Below are 14,407 nucleotides of genomic sequence, written 5' to 3'. Positions count from 1 at the left end.
AGAGGGGGGCTTTCTCAGAGGGCTTTTTACAGTTTTTCTATTCCCAATTAGCCGTTTAAGTGTACTTATTGAAAGTAGTAATTCTTTCATAGGCCGCCCTTTCTTAGTATTTGACGTTCCTTATATTGCGGTATGAGGCTTTGCAGCAGGTTGCAAACATTCATCACCCATGACTGTCCCCAATTGAGCTCAGAAGCTCAATGTCTATCATGACCTCTCTTTTAGAATGTCCAAGAGCAAGCAAACTATTCCTCCAGGAGAGGGCGCCAACAGACTACTAAAGAGATCATCATTACTCAAAGAAAACCCCAAAAACCAATGCATGATAGGAATAAACAGGTAACTTTCTTTGGAGTGGAAGCGGAGAGATCGCACCAGATGCCAATTCTAGATCTTATCACACCTGTGGTCACTGCAGCAGCAGGTGAATCCACTTTGTCCAAAAGGGATCTATTCCATTCAATTGCAAATGATCTAGATAAGACAGAGAACTGCAGCACGGGACATAGCCGAGTTGGTCAGGTTGAGTGGTGATGAGTTTGCTATTTGGATGAATAAAGAAAGTCAAAAGTGTGAAAGATAAAAAACAAAAGGAGGAAGTGTGAAAAGTGAATGGGCCAAATTGAGGTGCATATGAAGACGTATGCTTTCTTCCAATTCATTAAATCGGGCTAATATGAATCAGGTGAATTGAGTTCTGCTTTTGGAAACTGGGTTAAGAAGGGGTGCACCGGTCCTGGAGGTACTGCAATACCAGGTCAATGCGTGGAGTGGACAGAGCAAGCTCTTTTTCCATCTCCCTGTTCTAAAAATCCATTTAATATATGGTCCCCAGATAGGGGACGTATCAGATATTAAACTGATAAGAACAGATTTTTTTTTTTTTTTTTTTTTTTTTTTAAAACCATTCAGGTTGCGTAATCATCCAGAATCAGAAGTGTCACCTCAGAGAGGTTTCACAACTTAACCGGATGCGACGTAAACTCATCCTCATGGCAATTTTATTTCAAAAGAGTGATAAAAATGTGTATAACACACCCATAGCCGTAAATCAGTAACCAAAAGCAGAAAAGTATAAACCATTACACCCAGTGTTTCCATTTCAGAAATTTCCATTCACCCTCAGCATCCATACCTCTTTCACCATCCCATTTATAGCAGAAATACAGTTTGTCCAAAACCATCCTGACACAATCATTCACTTCAAGATTCTCATTCCTATATACATACAAATTCCTGGTATTCCACAGAACTTCCTTCACACATGCCAGAAACAACCAAAACACTCGTTCTTTCCTCGTGCTCAAGCTACACAGACCAAACATAACCATTTTAGCTGTTAAAGCTCTTACACCCGTCAACTCCCAACACAACTTACCCAAATTACTCCATACGTCCTTTGCATGTCCACAAGACCAGAAAACATGTTCCACATCCTCAGTATCACCACATCCAGTCCTCGGGCACCTCTCTGAGGGTACCAATCCCCTCCTCTTCTGAACAGATCTTACCGGCAGCACACCATGCCAAGACATCCATAACAGATCTTTCTGTTTGTTAGAGATTTCATACTTTTTCAGTGTTTCCCATACTTCCTCATACTCAGCAGATTTCAAACCACTGATACCACATGCAAAACCGTACACACACAACCTTTTTATCTCCTTTTTCTCCTTCATGAACTGACTCACAGTAAACTTCTCAAGTCTGAACTTCTTCACAAACAGCTCAACAAACAGGTACCACTCAGGACAAATGAAGGCAAAAGGTTTCCTCAGATCCTGCACAGTCCACTTCAGCCTTCCTAGCATAGAACCTGCTTGATACTTCAACATACAAGAGGCTTTAGTATCTTTAGAAAAAACCTCACAGAAAAAAGCCACATAGTTTATACCAATAAAAACCTCCAAGTTTGGAAAATCCAAACCACCATGCTTTTTCTTTTTCATCAATATCTCCCGTTTTGCCCTTTCCATGCCACATCCCCACAAAAACAAGAAAAGCACCCGATTTATCTTTTTCAAAGCCACAGTTGATGGAGGAAAAACCAAAGCAATATAAAGTATCATAGGCAAAATGATACTCTTCACAATCAAGACCTTTCCTGTAAAGGACAAATCCCTCAACCTCCAGAACTCCAATTTTTTAGCTATTTTACCCCCTAACTCCTCCCAACTTTCCTTACCTTTCAGCTCTTCATCAAAATCCATACCTAAGATCCTAACACTGGAACTGACACACTCCATCTGATCATCATGTAAAACACGTGGCAGACCAAAACCTTTCATCTTACTTTTGGCCCAATTAATTTTAAAGGCAGAAGCCACACAAAACAAATTAACCAGAAGCTTGACTCTCGACACGTCACAGACATTCTCACAGAGAATACAAATGTCATCCATATAGCCTAAAGCTTTAACATGTTTTCCTCCACTACCCGGAACCAATAGACCTTTAACCACTTTATCCTTCCGAATAGATTGTAACAACGGCTCTATAGCACAAATAAACAAAATGGGTGACAGAGGGCACCCCTGCCGAACCCCAGAAAGTATCTCAAAGCTATCAGTAAAAAAGCCATTCACCTGAATCTTACTCCTAGCCCCTTCATAGAGCCCATACAATAAACTAACCAAATGCTCCGGAAAGCCCATTTTCCTCAACACACAAAACAAATACACATGCGCCACCCTATCAAATGCCTTCTCAAAATCAAGCACACATACAATCACCCCCTTCTTCCTCGCCATACAATCCCCAATCATATCTCTCACTAACATCACATTTTCATGAATCCTCCTCTTAGGAACCGCACACCCCTGATCCTCCATAATAACATGTGAGATTACCTCCCTCATGCGATTGGCTAAAAGCTTGGCAAATATTTTATAATCCACATTCAGTAGCGTGATCGGACGCCAATTACCCACCACTCGCCTGTCACCTTTCTTAAACAGCAATACCACCACTCCTTGCTTCATACTGTCCGTCATCCTGCAACCAGAAAACAAACACTTCATAATAGACACCACATCCTTCCCAACAATATCCCAATACTTACTATAGAACTCCCAAGGGATCCCATCACCCCCTGGAGACTTGTTTTTAGCAGACTTAAAAATCACCTCCTTCACTTCATCCTCTGTAATGTCACTCAGCAAAAAAGGAAACTCAGATTCAGGTACAAAGTTGTCAATCACATTCAGAACCTCCTCATCCTCCCCCAGATCGCAGTCCTTCACTCCATACAGGGACTTATAATAGTCAGCCACTACACCGATCACATCCTTCCCATGCACCTCACTACCATTCTCATCCAACATTACATTCATCTCTCGCCCACCCCCACACATCTTCTTAAAGAAGAAACTGGTACACTTCTCATTCTTCTCTCTCACCTCAATTTTAGATCTCAGAATAATTTTCCTGCCCTCCTCCCCAAACCACTCTTTCATCTCACGTTTAGCTTTCTCCAGCTCATACTTTACATCCAGACCCAGAGATTTGCATTTATGCAGGTAGGAAATCCTCCTATTCTGCCACTTGTACAGATTTCTCCTCTTTCTGGCTTTCCTGTACCCAGCTTTCCTGAAAAACACACTGATTCTCACTTTCACCCAATCCCACCATAACAATAAATTTGGAAACCCTTTTTTCCTTGCAGCCCACCATGCATACTGCCTTACAAAATCCTTCTTCACCCTTTCATCCTGCAACAGACTGACATTCATTTTCCACACACCACGTCCATAAAACAAATTAGCAATTTCAAAACTCCCCACCAGACACTCATGATCAGAGAAAACAACCCTTTCTTGCGAATAATTAACACATTTTACCCCAGTGGAAGAAAAGAAAAAATAGTCCAAACGGGACTCGGTCTGACCATCATCTGCATGGTAGGTAAAGGGTCCTGGCTTGGAATCCACAGCGTCCTTTAACGAAAACTCTGAAATTAAACGATTCCATAAATTTCCGGTCACGTCCACCTTGGACTCGTATGAACCAGCTCTGCCCCTTTTGTCCAGGATGCAGTTTAAATCACCAACAACAAAAATAGGAATTTTACCATGCAGAAAAAAACGCAATTTCTCAAAAAGAGCGAGTCTCTGATTTTTATCAGCAGGGGCATAGATATTAATAAGCTTAAATTCCCACCCCCTATAACATAAAATAACACACACACATCTACCCTCTTCTACAATTACAGTTTGCTTTATCCTAATGTCCTTATTTTGAATCAAAACCCCCACCCCATCATTCTTATTTATAGCAGAAAATGACCACACCGCCTCCCCAAAACCCCACTCACTCTTCTTAGGTTCCCTATTCAGACCACATTCCTGCACACACACCACATCACAATGTTTTGAAGATAAGAAATCAAGCACACACGCACGCTTATATGACGACTGAAACACTCGCACATTCTGAGAGGCAATATTCAGTTGCAAAGCCATGCTGAAAAATTAAACAAAGGAAAAAAGCATCAAAACAGAAACCATTCAAGTCCCACTGGCAAAGTGGATAACATCTGCTAACCCTGCCACATCTTCATTAGATAGGAAGCATTGGCCTGGAGATATAGGGTCTTCAATGACCCCTGAAAGAGAAGTAGTGCTGGCATTGGAGTCTGGACTAAGAACCTCAAAGGGGTTTTGGGAGTAGAAATCAACTTTCTCCCGTGGCCCCGTCTTCAGCCTCTTCACTGGTCTCTTGTCTTTTCTCTTAGAGACCACCTTGTGGAAGCAGGCCACTAGCTCAGCAGGGGAATACTTGCTGTTACCTGCAGCGTCCTCGTCGGATGATGACATGGCGATTTCCCCAGGGGCAGACAGGTCAGCAGTACTGGTGTCCATGTCAGGGCTGCTCAGCTGGGGGAAGTCAGTGCTGATTGCAGCATTCCCCTGAGCAGCCTCTGGAGTCTCAGCCACCTCACATAGCACAGGTGCAGAATCAGCGGAGGCCTGCAGCACCTGCAAGTCATTAGTGACCTCCTGCAGAGCACTACACTCCCCAACAGACACAGGCTCAGCAATAGCAGGAGCAGGCGGAGGATGGGAATCCCCCACTGCAGCAGGCATTACAGGCTCCATTCCAATTCCTGCAGGTTTTTCAACAATTTTTGCAGGTTGAATGTTTGCACGGACATTAAATCTAGCCTGTTTCCTGTCAAAATTTCTCCTCTCCAGAACGTACTGATCCCCAAGGGTCGGGCAGGACTTACATGTATGATCCCCATCCCCACACAGGTCACATACAGGGGGGGAGGGGCAGTTGGCAGCCTCATGCCCTGCTTTCTTGCAGTTTCTGCAGGTAAGTCCCTGCTGGCAATTTTCTTTAATGTGTCCATATCGGAAACAACTCCGGCAAAAGGATGGTTGCCCAGGGTAATGGAGAAACCCCCTATTCCCACCAATTGAAAAATTGGCCGGGGGGTGCATGATACCTCCAACACCCTCTGGGTCAGGTCTAAAACGTACCCAAAATTTAATATTTCCATTGAATACATTAAAGACATTTCTCTGGGGAATGCCACCTTTCACAGAGGAGCAGTATCTTGCCAAAAAGGCCTTTACCATGGTGGTCTCAGTAAATGGATTATACATATGAACAGTCAGGGGTCTCTCCACTGCAGAAAATAAAGGAGTAACACAAATGTACCTCATATACTCATGCTTATGGTGCCTCTGCAGGTCTTGGTAAAAATTCAGACAGTCTTCCTCATGGTAAAATGAAATGTCATACTGACCAGTAGATGGGAACTCCTGCATACAAAACACTTTATCCAGCTCAATGCCGCCCAGCTCCATGATCACGCTCTCCACTATATGTCCTAACTGTAGGGAATTCTTCTTCTCCACCGAGACAGTCAGACGAACCGTGTTCTTTATAGCTGCCATTACAAGAAATATGCCCAAGGCACACGATCGCAGTCTTCACAGCGTCGGAAGTCGCCTTCCACGTAAAAGCCCACAGGCCAGACCCAGCAAGGTTTCCCTCACTGGATCTTAGCCAAAAGGCCGAGAAGCGATAACCAGAATTGGTTTGGGCCTCGAGTGGCACCCTGGCCTATGCCGGACACATCTTAGGGAGAGAGAGCGAGAGGGAGACAAACCCACGCCTACACAAGACATTTTGTCACCCAAGCCAACCCTTGAAAAGGCTGCTTTGCAGAGCAAAAACAAGAAGAATGGTGCGTTTTGCAGCCGCCGCCCACTGCAATGAATCTGAATAACTCCTCCTTTAGGGCGCAAGCAACTCCCCTCCCCCTTGCAGTCTTTCCAATTCACGATACAAAAAGACGGACAGGACAGGTTGCCTGACTTTCCGTCACTGCCACCCTTTGCCATCCTTACCCGTAGAAAGCCCTTTCATCATCCCCAAACCCTAATCTTTTCCCTTTCCTTCCCAGCCCCCAAACCCTGCCCTCTGTACCTTTCTCACCACCCGCTTCCCTTCTCCTGTCATCCCCCTACCACCCGGGAAAAAAAGAGATTGCCCCCTCCTTCCACTAGCCCACCCTCCCACCCAAAGAACAACTTCTTCTGCGCAGCTTGTTTTCTAGGCAGCAGCGCTATTGTGATGTCATCGGGGGGCATTGTGACAAGCCGCCAGTGTTCCGTCTCTTCATGTTGTGCACTGTTCAAACCGAAAATACATCAACAGGCAGGCTACAGAAAAGCTTACTAACAAAGGTTAGAGAGGGGCTTTCTCAGAGGGCTTTTTACAGTTTGTCTATTCCCAATTAGCCGGTTTAGTATACTTAATGAAAGTACTAATTCTTTCATAGGCCGCCCATTCTTAGTATTTGACGTTCAGGTAACAACAGGTAACTTTATTTGGAGTGGAAGCAGAGAGATAACACCAGATGCCAATTGTAGATCCTCTCACACCTGTGGTCACTGCAGCATCTGACTCCACTTTGTCCAAAAGGGATCTATTCCATTCAATTACACATGATCTAGATTAGACTGACAACAAGATACTGCACGGGACATAGCAGAGTTGGTGAAGTTGAGTGGTGATGAGTTTGCTATTTGGATGAATAAAGCAAGTAAAAAGTGTGTTAGATAAAAATTCATTTCAATTCGCTAATCGGGCTAATATGAATCAGGTGAATCGAGTTCTGCTTTTGGAAACTGGGTTAAGAAGGGGTGCACCGTTCCTGGAGGTACTGCAATACCAGGTCAATGCGTGGAGTGGACAGAGCAAGCTCTTTTTCCATCTCCCTGTTCTAAAAATCCATTTAATATATGGTCCCCAGATAGGGGACGTATCAGATATTAAACTGATAAGAACAGATACTACACTTGATCTTAGCCAAAAGGCCGAGAAGCGATAACCAGAATTGGTTTGGGCCTCGAGTGGCACCCTGGCCTATGCCGGACACATCTTAGGGAGAGAGAGCGAGAGGGAGACAAACCCACGCCTACACAAGACATTTTGTCACCCAAGCCAACCCTTGAAAAGGCTGCTTTGCAGAGCAAAAACAAGAAGAATGGTGCGTTTTGCAGCCGCCGCCCACTGCAATGAATCTGAATAACTCCTCCTTTAGGGCGCAAGCAACTCCCCTCCCCCTTGCAGTCTTTCCAATTCACGATACAAAAAGACGGACAGGACAGGTTGCCTGACTTTCCGTCACTGCCACCCTTTGCCATCCTTACCCGTAGAAAGCCCTTTCATCATCCCCAAACCCTAATCTTTTCCCTTTCCTTCCCAGCCCCCAAACCCTGCCCTCTGTACCTTTCTCACCACCCGCTTCCCTTCTCCTGTCATCCCCCTACCACCCGGGAAAAAAAGAGATTGCCCCCTCCTTCCACTAGCCCACCCTCCCACCCAAAGAACAACTTCTTCTGCGCAGCTTGTTTTCTAGGCAGCAGCGCTATTGTGATGTCATCGGGGGGCATTGTGACAAGCCGCCAGTGTTCCGTCTCTTCATGTTGTGCACTGTTCAAACCGAAAATACATCAACAGGCAGGCTACAGAAAAGCTTACTAACAAAGGTTAGAGAGGGGCTTTCTCAGAGGGCTTTTTACAGTTTGTCTATTCCCAATTAGCCGGTTTAGTATACTTAATGAAAGTACTAATTCTTTCATAGGCCGCCCATTCTTAGTATTTGACGTTCAGGTAACAACAGGTAACTTTATTTGGAGTGGAAGCAGAGAGATAACACCAGATGCCAATTGTAGATCCTCTCACACCTGTGGTCACTGCAGCATCTGACTCCACTTTGTCCAAAAGGGATCTATTCCATTCAATTACACATGATCTAGATTAGACTGACAACAAGATACTGCACGGGACATAGCAGAGTTGGTGAAGTTGAGTGGTGATGAGTTTGCTATTTGGATGAATAAAGCAAGTAAAAAGTGTGTTAGATAAAAATTCATTTCAATTCGCTAATCGGGCTAATATGAATCAGGTGAATCGAGTTCTGCTTTTGGAAACTGGGTTAAGAAGGGGTGCACCGTTCCTGGAGGTACTGCAATACCAGGTCAATGCGTGGAGTGGACAGAGCAAGCTCTTTTTCCATCTCCCTGTTCTAAAAATCCATTTAATATATGGTCCCCAGATAGGGGACGTATCAGATATTAAACTGATAAGAACAGATACTACACTTGATCTTAGCCAAAAGGCCGAGAAGCGATAACCAGAATTGGTTTGGGCCTCGAGTGGCACCCTGGCCTATGCCGGACACATCTTAGGGAGAGAGAGCGAGAGGGAGACAAACCCACGCCTACACAAGACATTTTGTCACCCAAGCCAACCCTTGAAAAGGCTGCTTTGCAGAGCAAAAACAAGAAGAATGGTGCGTTTTGCAGCCGCCGCCCACTGCAATGAATCTGAATAACTCCTCCTTTAGGGCGCAAGCAACTCCCCTCCCCCTTGCAGTCTTTCCAATTCACGATACAAAAAGACGGACAGGACAGGTTGCCTGACTTTCCGTCACTGCCACCCTTTGCCATCCTTACCCGTAGAAAGCCCTTTCATCATCCCCAAACCCTAATCTTTTCCCTTTCCTTCCCAGCCCCCAAACCCTGCCCTCTGTACCTTTCTCACCACCCGCTTCCCTTCTCCTGTCATCCCCCTACCACCCGGGAAAAAAAGAGATTGCCCCCTCCTTCCACTAGCCCACCCTCCCACCCAAAGAACAACTTCTTCTGCGCAGCTTGTTTTCTAGGCAGCAGCGCTATTGTGATGTCATCGGGGGGCATTGTGACAAGCCGCCAGTGTTCCGTCTCTTCATGTTGTGCACTGTTCAAACCGAAAATACATCAACAGGCAGGCTACAGAAAAGCTTACTAACAAAGGTTAGAGAGGGGCTTTCTCAGAGGGCTTTTTACAGTTTGTCTATTCCCAATTAGCCGGTTTAGTATACTTAATGAAAGTACTAATTCTTTCATAGGCCGCCCATTCTTAGTATTTGACGTTCAGGTAACAACAGGTAACTTTATTTGGAGTGGAAGCAGAGAGATAACACCAGATGCCAATTGTAGATCCTCTCACACCTGTGGTCACTGCAGCATCTGACTCCACTTTGTCCAAAAGGGATCTATTCCATTCAATTACACATGATCTAGATTAGACTGACAACAAGATACTGCACGGGACATAGCAGAGTTGGTGAAGTTGAGTGGTGATGAGTTTGCTATTTGGATGAATAAAGCAAGTAAAAAGTGTGTTAGATAAAAATTCATTTCAATTCGCTAATCGGGCTAATATGAATCAGGTGAATCGAGTTCTGCTTTTGGAAACTGGGTTAAGAAGGGGTGCACCGTTCCTGGAGGTACTGCAATACCAGGTCAATGCGTGGAGTGGACAGAGCAAGCTCTTTTTCCATCTCCCTGTTCTAAAAATCCATTTAATATATGGTCCCCAGATAGGGGACGTATCAGATATTAAACTGATAAGAACAGATACTACACTTGATCTTAGCCAAAAGGCCGAGAAGCGATAACCAGAATTGGTTTGGGCCTCGAGTGGCACCCTGGCCTATGCCGGACACATCTTAGGGAGAGAGAGCGAGAGGGAGACAAACCCACGCCTACACAAGACATTTTGTCACCCAAGCCAACCCTTGAAAAGGCTGCTTTGCAGAGCAAAAACAAGAAGAATGGTGCGTTTTGCAGCCGCCGCCCACTGCAATGAATCTGAATAACTCCTCCTTTAGGGCGCAAGCAACTCCCCTCCCCCTTGCAGTCTTTCCAATTCACGATACAAAAAGACGGACAGGACAGGTTGCCTGACTTTCCGTCACTGCCACCCTTTGCCATCCTTACCCGTAGAAAGCCCTTTCATCATCCCCAAACCCTAATCTTTTCCCTTTCCTTCCCAGCCCCCAAACCCTGCCCTCTGTACCTTTCTCACCACCCGCTTCCCTTCTCCTGTCATCCCCCTACCACCCGGGAAAAAAAGAGATTGCCCCCTCCTTCCACTAGCCCACCCTCCCACCCAAAGAACAACTTCTTCTGCGCAGCTTGTTTTCTAGGCAGCAGCGCTATTGTGATGTCATCGGGGGGCATTGTGACAAGCCGCCAGTGTTCCGTCTCTTCATGTTGTGCACTGTTCAAACCGAAAATACATCAACAGGCAGGCTACAGAAAAGCTTACTAACAAAGGTTAGAGAGGGGCTTTCTCAGAGGGCTTTTTACAGTTTGTCTATTCCCAATTAGCCGGTTTAGTATACTTAATGAAAGTACTAATTCTTTCATAGGCCGCCCATTCTTAGTATTTGACGTTCAGGTAACAACAGGTAACTTTATTTGGAGTGGAAGCAGAGAGATAACACCAGATGCCAATTGTAGATCCTCTCACACCTGTGGTCACTGCAGCATCTGACTCCACTTTGTCCAAAAGGGATCTATTCCATTCAATTACACATGATCTAGATTAGACTGACAACAAGATACTGCACGGGACATAGCAGAGTTGGTGAAGTTGAGTGGTGATGAGTTTGCTATTTGGATGAATAAAGCAAGTAAAAAGTGTGTTAGATAAAAATTCATTTCAATTCGCTAATCGGGCTAATATGAATCAGGTGAATCGAGTTCTGCTTTTGGAAACTGGGTTAAGAAGGGGTGCACCGTTCCTGGAGGTACTGCAATACCAGGTCAATGCGTGGAGTGGACAGAGCAAGCTCTTTTTCCATCTCCCTGTTCTAAAAATCCATTTAATATATGGTCCCCAGATAGGGGACGTATCAGATATTAAACTGATAAGAACAGATACTACACTTGATCTTAGCCAAAAGGCCGAGAAGCGATAACCAGAATTGGTTTGGGCCTCGAGTGGCACCCTGGCCTATGCCGGACACATCTTAGGGAGAGAGAGCGAGAGGGAGACAAACCCACGCCTACACAAGACATTTTGTCACCCAAGCCAACCCTTGAAAAGGCTGCTTTGCAGAGCAAAAACAAGAAGAATGGTGCGTTTTGCAGCCGCCGCCCACTGCAATGAATCTGAATAACTCCTCCTTTAGGGCGCAAGCAACTCCCCTCCCCCTTGCAGTCTTTCCAATTCACGATACAAAAAGACGGACAGGACAGGTTGCCTGACTTTCCGTCACTGCCACCCTTTGCCATCCTTACCCGTAGAAAGCCCTTTCATCATCCCCAAACCCTAATCTTTTCCCTTTCCTTCCCAGCCCCCAAACCCTGCCCTCTGTACCTTTCTCACCACCCGCTTCCCTTCTCCTGTCATCCCCCTACCACCCGGGAAAAAAAGAGATTGCCCCCTCCTTCCACTAGCCCACCCTCCCACCCAAAGAACAACTTCTTCTGCGCAGCTTGTTTTCTAGGCAGCAGCGCTATTGTGATGTCATCGGGGGGCATTGTGACAAGCCGCCAGTGTTCCGTCTCTTCATGTTGTGCACTGTTCAAACCGAAAATACATCAACAGGCAGGCTACAGAAAAGCTTACTAACAAAGGTTAGAGAGGGGCTTTCTCAGAGGGCTTTTTACAGTTTGTCTATTCCCAATTAGCCGGTTTAGTATACTTAATGAAAGTACTAATTCTTTCATAGGCCGCCCATTCTTAGTATTTGACGTTCAGGTAACAACAGGTAACTTTATTTGGAGTGGAAGCAGAGAGATAACACCAGATGCCAATTGTAGATCCTCTCACACCTGTGGTCACTGCAGCATCTGACTCCACTTTGTCCAAAAGGGATCTATTCCATTCAATTACACATGATCTAGATTAGACTGACAACAAGATACTGCACGGGACATAGCAGAGTTGGTGAAGTTGAGTGGTGATGAGTTTGCTATTTGGATGAATAAAGCAAGTAAAAAGTGTGTTAGATAAAAATTCATTTCAATTCGCTAATCGGGCTAATATGAATCAGGTGAATCGAGTTCTGCTTTTGGAAACTGGGTTAAGAAGGGGTGCACCGTTCCTGGAGGTACTGCAATACCAGGTCAATGCGTGGAGTGGACAGAGCAAGCTCTTTTTCCATCTCCCTGTTCTAAAAATCCATTTAATATATGGTCCCCAGATAGGGGACGTATCAGATATTAAACTGATAAGAACAGATACTACACTTGATCTTAGCCAAAAGGCCGAGAAGCGATAACCAGAATTGGTTTGGGCCTCGAGTGGCACCCTGGCCTATGCCGGACACATCTTAGGGAGAGAGAGCGAGAGGGAGACAAACCCACGCCTACACAAGACATTTTGTCACCCAAGCCAACCCTTGAAAAGGCTGCTTTGCAGAGCAAAAACAAGAAGAATGGTGCGTTTTGCAGCCGCCGCCCACTGCAATGAATCTGAATAACTCCTCCTTTAGGGCGCAAGCAACTCCCCTCCCCCTTGCAGTCTTTCCAATTCACGATACAAAAAGACGGACAGGACAGGTTGCCTGACTTTCCGTCACTGCCACCCTTTGCCATCCTTACCCGTAGAAAGCCCTTTCATCATCCCCAAACCCTAATCTTTTCCCTTTCCTTCCCAGCCCCCAAACCCTGCCCTCTGTACCTTTCTCACCACCCGCTTCCCTTCTCCTGTCATCCCCCTACCACCCGGGAAAAAAAGAGATTGCCCCCTCCTTCCACTAGCCCACCCTCCCACCCAAAGAACAACTTCTTCTGCGCAGCTTGTTTTCTAGGCAGCAGCGCTATTGTGATGTCATCGGGGGGCATTGTGACAAGCCGCCAGTGTTCCGTCTCTTCATGTTGTGCACTGTTCAAACCGAAAATACATCAACAGGCAGGCTACAGAAAAGCTTACTAACAAAGGTTAGAGAGGGGCTTTCTCAGAGGGCTTTTTACAGTTTGTCTATTCCCAATTAGCCGGTTTAGTATACTTAATGAAAGTACTAATTCTTTCATAGGCCGCCCATTCTTAGTATTTGACGTTCAGGTAACAACAGGTAACTTTATTTGGAGTGGAAGCAGAGAGATAACACCAGATGCCAATTGTAGATCCTCTCACACCTGTGGTCACTGCAGCATCTGACTCCACTTTGTCCAAAAGGGATCTATTCCATTCAATTACACATGATCTAGATTAGACTGACAACAAGATACTGCACGGGACATAGCAGAGTTGGTGAAGTTGAGTGGTGATGAGTTTGCTATTTGGATGAATAAAGCAAGTAAAAAGTGTGTTAGATAAAAATTCATTTCAATTCGCTAATCGGGCTAATATGAATCAGGTGAATCGAGTTCTGCTTTTGGAAACTGGGTTAAGAAGGGGTGCACCGTTCCTGGAGGTACTGCAATACCAGGTCAATGCGTGGAGTGGACAGAGCAAGCTCTTTTTCCATCTCCCTGTTCTAAAAATCCATTTAATATATGGTCCCCAGATAGGGGGCGTATCAGATATTAAACTGATAAGAACAGATACTACACTTGATCTTAGCCAAAAGGCCGAGAAGCGATAACCAGAATTGGTTTGGGCCTCGAGTGGCACCCTGGCCTATGCCGGACACATCTTAGGGAGAGAGAGCGAGAGGGAGACAAACCCACGCCTACACAAGACATTTTGTCACCCAAGCCAACCCTTGAAAAGGCTGCTTTGCAGAGCAAAAACAAGAAGAATGGTGCGTTTTGCAGCCGCCGCCCACTGCAATGAATCTGAATAACTCCTCCTTTAGGGCGCAAGCAACTCCCCTCCCCCTTGCAGTCTTTCCAATTCACGATACAAAAAGACGGACAGGACAGGTTGCCTGACTTTCCGTCACTGCCACACTTTGCCATCCTTACCCGTAGAAAGCCCTTTCATCATCCCCAAACCCTAATCTTTTCCCTTTCCTTCCCAGCCCCCAAACCCTGCCCTCTGTACCTTTCTCACCACCCGCTTCCCTTCTCCTGTCATCCCCCTACCACCCGGGAAAAAAAGAGATTGCCCCCTCCTTCCACTAGCCCACCCTCCCACCCAAAGAACAACTTCTTCTGCGCAGCTT

At 45.6% G+C, this 14,407-nt stretch overlaps 7 non-coding genes across 7 annotated transcripts; all 7 read right to left on the bottom strand.

The window, feature by feature from the left end:
- Window positions 1-720: 720 nt before the first annotated feature.
- Window positions 721-908, bottom strand: LOC142288502 (U2 spliceosomal RNA). The gene has a single exon (XR_012749268.1). It is a non-coding gene; the product is annotated as a U2 spliceosomal RNA (small nuclear RNA).
- A 6,244-nt stretch (window positions 909-7,152) lies between these two features.
- LOC142288471 (U2 spliceosomal RNA) lies at window positions 7,153-7,343 on the bottom strand. The gene has a single exon (XR_012749237.1). It is a non-coding gene; the product is annotated as a U2 spliceosomal RNA (small nuclear RNA).
- Window positions 7,344-8,460: 1,117 nt separating this feature from the next.
- Window positions 8,461-8,651, bottom strand: LOC142288470 (U2 spliceosomal RNA). Its single transcript, XR_012749236.1, has one exon. It is a non-coding gene; the product is annotated as a U2 spliceosomal RNA (small nuclear RNA).
- Window positions 8,652-9,768: 1,117 nt separating this feature from the next.
- LOC142288469 (U2 spliceosomal RNA) lies at window positions 9,769-9,959 on the bottom strand. The gene has a single exon (XR_012749235.1). It is a non-coding gene; the product is annotated as a U2 spliceosomal RNA (small nuclear RNA).
- A 1,117-nt stretch (window positions 9,960-11,076) lies between these two features.
- On the bottom strand, window positions 11,077-11,267 carry LOC142288466 (U2 spliceosomal RNA). Its single transcript, XR_012749233.1, has one exon. It is a non-coding gene; the product is annotated as a U2 spliceosomal RNA (small nuclear RNA).
- A 1,117-nt stretch (window positions 11,268-12,384) lies between these two features.
- Window positions 12,385-12,575, bottom strand: LOC142288465 (U2 spliceosomal RNA). Its single transcript, XR_012749232.1, has one exon. It is a non-coding gene; the product is annotated as a U2 spliceosomal RNA (small nuclear RNA).
- A 1,117-nt stretch (window positions 12,576-13,692) lies between these two features.
- Window positions 13,693-13,883, bottom strand: LOC142288496 (U2 spliceosomal RNA). Its single transcript, XR_012749262.1, has one exon. It is a non-coding gene; the product is annotated as a U2 spliceosomal RNA (small nuclear RNA).
- Between the last annotated feature and the right edge of the window lie 524 nt (window positions 13,884-14,407).

The sequence above is a fragment of the Anomaloglossus baeobatrachus genome, unplaced genomic scaffold (assembly GCF_048569485.1).
Source record: "Anomaloglossus baeobatrachus isolate aAnoBae1 unplaced genomic scaffold, aAnoBae1.hap1 Scaffold_835, whole genome shotgun sequence".
Taxonomy (NCBI): Eukaryota; Metazoa; Chordata; class Amphibia; order Anura; family Aromobatidae; genus Anomaloglossus; species Anomaloglossus baeobatrachus.
This window is presented reverse-complemented; position numbering and strand designations above follow the sequence as displayed.